The sequence below is a fragment of the Nerophis ophidion genome, linkage group LG04 (assembly GCF_033978795.1).
Source record: "Nerophis ophidion isolate RoL-2023_Sa linkage group LG04, RoL_Noph_v1.0, whole genome shotgun sequence".
Lineage (NCBI taxonomy): Eukaryota > Metazoa > Chordata > Actinopteri > Syngnathiformes > Syngnathidae > Nerophis > Nerophis ophidion.
In genome coordinates, this window is record NC_084614.1 from 63,204,986 (window position 1) to 63,212,841 (window position 7,856).

General features: G+C 40.7%; 1 protein-coding gene across 4 annotated transcripts in view; it reads right to left on the reverse strand.

Moving 5' to 3' along the window:
- cpeb4b (cytoplasmic polyadenylation element binding protein 4b) overlaps nucleotides 1-466 on the reverse strand; it is a 65,158-nt gene extending 64,692 nt beyond the window's left edge. For 2 of the 4 annotated variants that reach the window (XM_061898680.1, XM_061898678.1), the window contains exon 1: nucleotides 43-466. The gene's annotated coding sequence lies outside the window, so the exon portion shown is untranslated. The remainder of the gene's footprint in view (nucleotides 1-42) is intronic. The other 2 variants (XM_061898681.1, XM_061898679.1) reach the window with 1 other exon arrangement.
- Between the last annotated feature and the right edge of the window lie 7,390 nt (nucleotides 467-7,856).

Genomic DNA, 7,856 nt, shown 5'->3' on the forward strand with positions numbered 1-7,856 from the left:
GTTAGCATGCTAGCTGGCTGCGATCGAATATAAATGTTTCACCTTCTGATCACCACCTCCGACCTCTTTGTCGAGAACCTTCCGTCGACTTGACAGCAAGGTGTCGTCCCTGGAAGGATGTCTTCGATGCAGGCAGGGGGCGATTTAAAAAGCTGAGGGCTGTCGGTCAGCTTTTTTTTTTCTCTTCCTCCCTTCTCTTGACGTGTCCTGCCTGCTCAATGACACCGCTCTGCCTGCACTGTGGACCGTGACATCCGAGCCGGGCTTCGTGGCAACGCGTCAAATGCACTCCGCTGCGGATGTGTCACGAGTCTTATTCGGTCGTTATCATTTTTTTGCTTCAATATTTTTTTTGTTAATCTGCCTGCTGCCTTGTATGAGTGTGTATGCGCTCTTTGGCTGCCCCCCTCTACTGAAGCCGACCGTGGCCGAATGACAGTGAGGGATCAGCCGAAACACACTTCCGCTTCTGGCTCCGCCTCTTCCCTTGCGTCCACGCCCACCGGCAGCCACACCTCGGCCTTTTATTGGCTGAAAAACCGGCAGCTTCGCTCTGGCCCCGCCTACTATCCTCCCTAAGATGCATGAAGCAGTGTTTTTCAACCTTTTTTGAGCCGAGGCACATTTTTTTCATAAAAAAACATACGGAGGCACACCACCAGCAGAATAGGTTAAAAAATGAAACTCCACCAGGTTGTCTGGCCTTATTTTGAGTGTATTGTTGTTTCCTGTGTGTCATGCTTTAGTTCCTGTCTTGCGCTGTTATTTTTGTGGCATTTCCTGTTTTGTTGGTGTTCTCCTGTACCAGCTTCACGCATTCTTTTGAGTGCTATTTCCCTAACCTGCTTGGTTTTCTATCCATCCATCCAATTTCTACCGCTTATTCCCTTAGGGGCCGCGGGGGGCGCTGGTGCCTATCTCAGCTACAATCGGGCGGAAGGCGGCGTACACCCTGGACAAGTCGCTACTTCATCGCAGGGCCAACACAGATAGAAAGACAACATTCACACTCACATTCCCACACTAGGGCTTTCACACCTAATTTCTTCCCCAAAACAAAAACCTTCCCCCCATTTACTTCCGCAGTCATGATTAATACAGACGTTTTATTGACACTATACTATAAAAATATAACGCTATATTATAAAAATACAGGCGTTTTGTTAACGTTATATTATAAAAAATTTTAGAAAAATTAAAAAAACAATTTACAAACACAAGCTATGGGATGACGCATTTACTTCTGGGGTTACGTTTCCTCACATTTCCTCACGTTTCTTCTTAAGTCATCCCATAGCTTGTGTTTGTAAATTCCATCCATCCATCCATTTTCTACCGCTTATTCCCTTTCGGGGTCGCGGGGGGCGCTGGCGCCTATCTCAGCTACAATCGGGCGGAAGGCAGGGTACACCCTGGACAAGTCGCCACATCATCGCAGGGCCAACACAGATAGACAGACAACATTCACACTCACATTCACACACTAGGGCCAATTTAGTGTTGCCAATCAACCTATCCCCAGGTGCACGTCTTTGGAAGTGGGAGGAAGCCGGAGTACCCGGAGGGAACCCACGCATTCACGGGGAGGACATGCAAACTCCACACAGAAAGATCCCGAGCCCGGTGTCAAGCGAAATAGGTGCTCGCTGCGAAATAAGTGCCCAAGCGTGTCGGGGCATATATTTAGCGCCATGAGAGCGGAATATATGCCCACCCTATTGTATACAGTGTGTATGGGACGGCTTGCGAAATAATTGCCCCTGTGGATTTGCTGATATTGTTAGCTAAAAGAAAAAACGTATCATACGAAAGTTACTGTGATATATATTGTCTTTGGCTATTAAATATGGAGAAACAGCAGGATGAAACAAATAAGATCAGTAGTTTTAATTTTGGTGAGTTAAGCTTTTAAAAATAATGGACAGTCTCTCTCTCACTACACACACACGGTGGTTTGTCAATGACGCCGCCCTGCCAAAAAACTGCCCGGCGCACCTGCGCGTATCCCCCCTGAGCACTTATTTTAGCTGGGCACAAATTTGGCTTGACACCGGGATTGAACTCCAGACTACTCAGGATCTTCGTATTGTGAGGCAGACGCACTAACCCCTCTGCCACCGTGAGTGCAATCAAAACTATTTAAAGGCCTACTGAAACCCACTACTACCGACCACACAGTCTGATAATATTTCATCATTGATATATAAACTAACATTGCAACACATGCCAATACGGCCTTTTTAGTTTACTAAATTACAATTTTAAATTTCCCGGGAGTTTCGTCTTCGAAACGTGTAATGATGACGTGTATGCAAGACGTCACGGGTTTTTAGGAAGTATGAGCGCTGCGCACACACATTGCTAAATGTCGTCTGTTTTAACGGCATAATTATACAATTTTTTTGACATCTGTGTTGCTGAATCTTTTGCAATGTGTTCAATTAAAATTGGAGAAGTCACAGTAGAAAGATGGAGTTGGGAAGCTTTAGCCTTTAGCCACACAAACACACGGTGATTCCTTGTTTAAAATTCCTGGAGGTGAAACTTTCCTATGGATCAGAGCGCGGTCAAGAGAACATGGATCCCGACCTCATGTCAACCAGCAGGTTTCGGTGAGAAAATTGTGGTTAAAAAGTCAGTTCTTACCGGAGAAAAGCTGAGCTTGTGCCGTCCATCGATGCCGTCGACTCCCCTGCCGTCGACACTGTGCGTCAAAACACCCGCGGAGACACCCTTCCGACTATCAGGTACTATTTAACTCACTAAAACACTAGCAACACAATAGAAAGATAAGGGATTTCCCAGAATTAACCTAGTAAATGTGTCTAAAAACATCTGAATCTGTCCCAATGCAATCGCCTTTTTTTTTCTTTTTTCTAGTTCGTTGCTATCAATATCCTCAAACACAAATCTTTCATCCTCGCTCAAATTAATGGGGAACATCAACATGTGACGTCATCGTCTGCGACTTCCGGTAGAGGCAGGGCTTTTCTGTTAGCACCGAAAGTTGCTAAGAGAATTCAGTAGGCCTTTAAAGGCCTACTGAAATGAGATTTTCTCATTTAAACGGGGATTCTATGTGTCATACTTGATCATTTCGCGATATTGCCATATTTTTGCTGAAAGGATTTAGTAGAGAACATCCACGATAAAGTCCGCAACTTTTGGTGCTGACAAAAAAGCCCTGCCTCTCCCGGAAGTCGCAGACGATGACGTCACAAGTGTGAGGGTTCCTCACGTATTCACATTGATTTTAATGGGAGCCTCCAACAAAAAGTGCTATTCGGACCGAGAAAACGACAATTTCCTCATTAATTTGAGCAAAGATGAAAGATTCGTGTTTGAGGATATTGATAGCGACGGACTAGAAAAAAAAAATGCGATTGCATTGGGACGGATTCAGGTGTTTTTAGACACATTTACTAGGTTAATTCTGGTAAATCCCTTATCTTTCTATTGTGTTGCTAGTGTTTTAGTGAGTTTAACAGTACCTGATATTCAGAAGGGTGTCTCCACGGGTGTTTTGACGCCAATGTCTCAGGGAAGTCGACGGCAGCTATGGGCGGCACAAGCTCAGCTGATCTCCGGTAAGAAGCGACTTTTTACCACAATTTTCTCACAAAACCTGCTGGTTGACATTCCGTCGTGATTCATGTTCGCTTGACCGCACTCTGATCCATAATAAACTATCACCTCCAGGAATTTTAAACAAGGAATCACCGAGTGTTTGTGTGGCTAAAGGCTAAAGCTTCCCAACTCCATCTTTCTACTTTGACTTCTCCAATATTAATTGAACAAATTGCAAAAGATTCAGCAACACAGATCTCCAAAATACTGTGTAATAGACGACTTTTAGCTGTGTGTGTGAGCAGCGCTCATATTTCCTAAAAACCTGTGACGTCCTGCGTAAACGTCAGCATTACACAACGTTTTCGAGACGAAACTCCCGGGAAATTTAAAATTGCAATTTAGTAAACTAAAAAGGCTGTATTGGCATGTGTTGCAATGTTAATATTTCATCATTGATATATAAACTATCAGACTGTGTGGTGGGTAGTAGTGGGTTTCAGTAGGCCTTTAAGTTGTGCGTAGGCCATCCTTCTTTGTGGGGACATTGTTGATTTTCATGTCAAGTACGGATGTACTTTTTGGACGCCGTCTTTGCTCCACACGCTGTAAGTTTTTGCTGTTGTCCAGCATTCTCTTTTTGTTGACTTTGTAGCCACTTCAGTTTTACTTTTGTTTTACATAGCCATCCCTATGCTTCAGTGCCTTTTCCTCGTGGGACTTACCTTTTTGTTAATTTTTAGTTTAAGCGCTACATACCATTTTACCTGCACGATGTCTCCCGCTGTGCTCTGCATATTGGGATCACGACAAACCATCCCTGACGCGTTCCGACAACACAATGAACTACCTGCTGCAACCTACTGATATGGAGTATTACAAGATTACCCGTCCAAGCCTCAGACAGCACAAGCATTAGACAATGGCACATTATTATGAAAAAATATTTTTGGGATCAATTAGAGGAAGTTGCATAATCACCCACAGCACATCAGACAATATCTCACGGCACACTAGTGTGCCGTGGCACAGTGGTTGAAAATCACTGGCATGAACAATACATTGATGATTTTTCACTACTTAAATTAAAAAATGTTTACAAGGGGGTACATCAGTGAAAAAAGGTTGAGAACCACTGCTCTAACCACTAGGCCACTGAGTAGGATCTTAATATGTCAATAGCCCTTGTAGCCTTGTACACAGTAGGTGAAATTATTTAATATCATCCATCCATTTTGTACCGCGTATTCCCTCTGGGGTCGCGGAGGGCGCTGGAGCCTATCTCAGCTACAAACGGTACACCCTGGACAAGTCGCCACCTCATCACAGGGCCAACACAGATAGACAGACAACATTCACACTCACATTCACACACTAGGGCCAATTTAGTGTTGCCAATCAACCTATCCCCAGGTGCATGTCTTTGGAAGTGGGAGGAAGCCGGAGTACCCGGAGGGAACCCACGCATTCACGGGGAGGACATGCAAACTCCACGCATAATTTCTCTAAATGCATTGTATATTTTTTAGTATTTACTACACTGCGAAAAACACCTGTCAATATATAAGTTAAAACGACTACATTTTAGGAAAAAATACTAAAAACTAGTCAAGTTACCTCGCTGCATGGACAGAAAATTGTGCTTAAAAAGATTTGTGAATTTAGAAATTAGCATGTCTTTTCATTTCAGAAATAAGTATTTTATTCTGAAAACAAGCATTCTCCAACTTGCAATTCTTAAATAATGCACCCTCAAGATGTTGCGGAATCTTTAAGAAAAATGTTCTTCCTTGAGGGGGTGGAAAAAATATATATATTTTACTTGAATATTTTCTCAATTTGAACATTTTTGAACTAGAATAAAAATATATATACTTATTTGTGTTAAAATAAAAAAATAGTCCCCCATTAAAAATAATTAAATAGGTCATACAACTAAATACATTTCTAGAAATAAAAATATAAATCTTGGCAAGTGACAAATTATTTACGGTCTATACCAGTGGTTCTCAAATGGGGGTACGCGTACCCCTGGGGGTGCTTGAAGGTATGCCAAGGGGTACGTGAGATTTTTTTTAAATATTCTGAAAATAACAATTCAAAAATCCTTTATAAATATATTTATTGAATAATACTTCAACAAAATTTGAATGGAAGTTCATAAACTGTGAAAAGAAATGCCATAATGCAATATTCAGTGTTGACGGCTAGATTTTTTGTGGACATGTTCCATAAATGTGAAGAAATGTTTAGAATGAAGTTGATGAATCCAGATGGATCTCTATTACAATCCCCAAAGTGGGCACTTTAAGTTGATTATTACTTTTATATGTAGAAATCTTTATTTATATTGAATCACTTGTTTATTTTTCAACAAGTTTTTAGTTGTTTTTATACATTTTTTTCCCCATATAGTTCAAGAAAAAACAGTACAAATGAGCAATATTTTGCACTGTTATACAATTTAATAAATCAGAAACTGATGACACAGTGCTGTATTTTACTTCTTTATCTCTTTTTTTCAACCAAAAATGTTTTGCTCTTATTAGGGGGTACTTGAATTGAAAAAAATGTTGACAGGGGGTACATCACTGAAAAAAGGTTGAGAACCACTGGTCTATACTATGGATATTTTGCAAGCACTCATTACCACAATATGATTCCTCCTTGCACGCAGCTTTTTTTCCAGGTGTTCCTCAAACAGTGAGGCAGGGCACTTGCAGTATAGGTGTCATGTGTAATGCCTGATCGTTACACAAGCTTCCAGTGGTGTGCTGTTAGGGCCAGCAAGGCCTTATCTGCTGGCCTAACATAAATCATGATCATAGAATAATAAAGTTAACTTTAATCTACTTTCCATAAAGTATTCATTACATTTTCTTAATGTCTTGTTAGACTCCAGTATTGCTTGGTTTTACGTTTGAGATTTTATCCAATCAGAATTCAGCTAGCTTGTTGCCAGCGCTGTTGACAGTTGATAAGACAGTTGCGATAGCCAATCAGATCTCGAGTTGTTGACAATAGCCCATCCAGGTAACCTTACGCTAAACGTGACTGTGATTGGATTTTCACTAGTCACTCCCAAGTGAGAATCCAATCACAAATTGTAATTTGCAAAAAGCAGGAAGTGGCACCATACCCGGCCAACAGAGAAATCACTTTTTCAACTCACAAAGAAAAAGTTGTAATATTCTATTCATTCATTTTTCCAAATGTAATGTGTTAAACCATTATTTAAATTTTGACAGTACCACTTAAGGTATGTTTTAGATGCTAATGCGGGTTCGTTGATTTTTAAATGTGCCGAAATATAGCCTGTTTTGTACACTAGCAGTGATTCAATGTCCAGTAGTGCGTAAATGTGTTTCTGTATAGCATTTCTCCAACCGTGGTCATGTGGTGACATCACTTATGGTATTTTGAGAGGTATTAATTAAAGTCGGACTAAGTAGGACATCACTGAAGGCCAAGGTGGGAAACGCACAGCCCGCCACTGCAAGATTCCAGCTACGGGGTAATGAATTAATCGACAGTCTGACCAGGGAAATATCAGGAAGTATACAAAACCTTCGGGTTTACTACTATTGGTAATGAGGGTATACTATTGAAGTTAAAGTACCATTGATTGTCATACACACACTAGGTGTGGTGAAATGTGTCCTCTGCATTTGACCCATCCTCTTGATCCCCCCCTGGGAGGTGAGGGGAGCAGTGAGACGCAGCGGTGGCCGCGCCCGGGAATCTGATATATGATATATCTATGATAACCTTTGGTAGAGTACATTTGAATCAAGTACTACTAAACAGCTATCTTGATGAATACAGATACGTTAACAGGTTATCTATATCGGTGGTTCTCAACCTTTTTTTTCAGTGATGTACCCCCTGTGAACATTTTTTTAATTCAAGTACCCCCTAATCAGAGCAAAGCATTTTTTGTTGAAAAAAAGAGATAAAGAAGTAAAATACAGCACTTTGTCATCACTTTCTGATTCATTAAATTGTATAACTGAAAAATATTGCTCATTTGTAGTGGTCTTTCTTGAACTATTTGGAAAGATATAAAAATTACTAAAAACTTGTTGAAAAAAAAAACAAGTGATTCAATTATAAATAAAGATTTCTACACATAGAAGTAATCATCAACTTAAAGTGCCCTCTTTGGGGATTGTAATAGAGATCCATTTGGATTCATCAACTTCATTCTAAAAATTTCTTCACAAAAAAGGAAATCTTTAACATCAATATTTATGGAACATGTCCACAAAAAAATATAGCTCTCAACACTG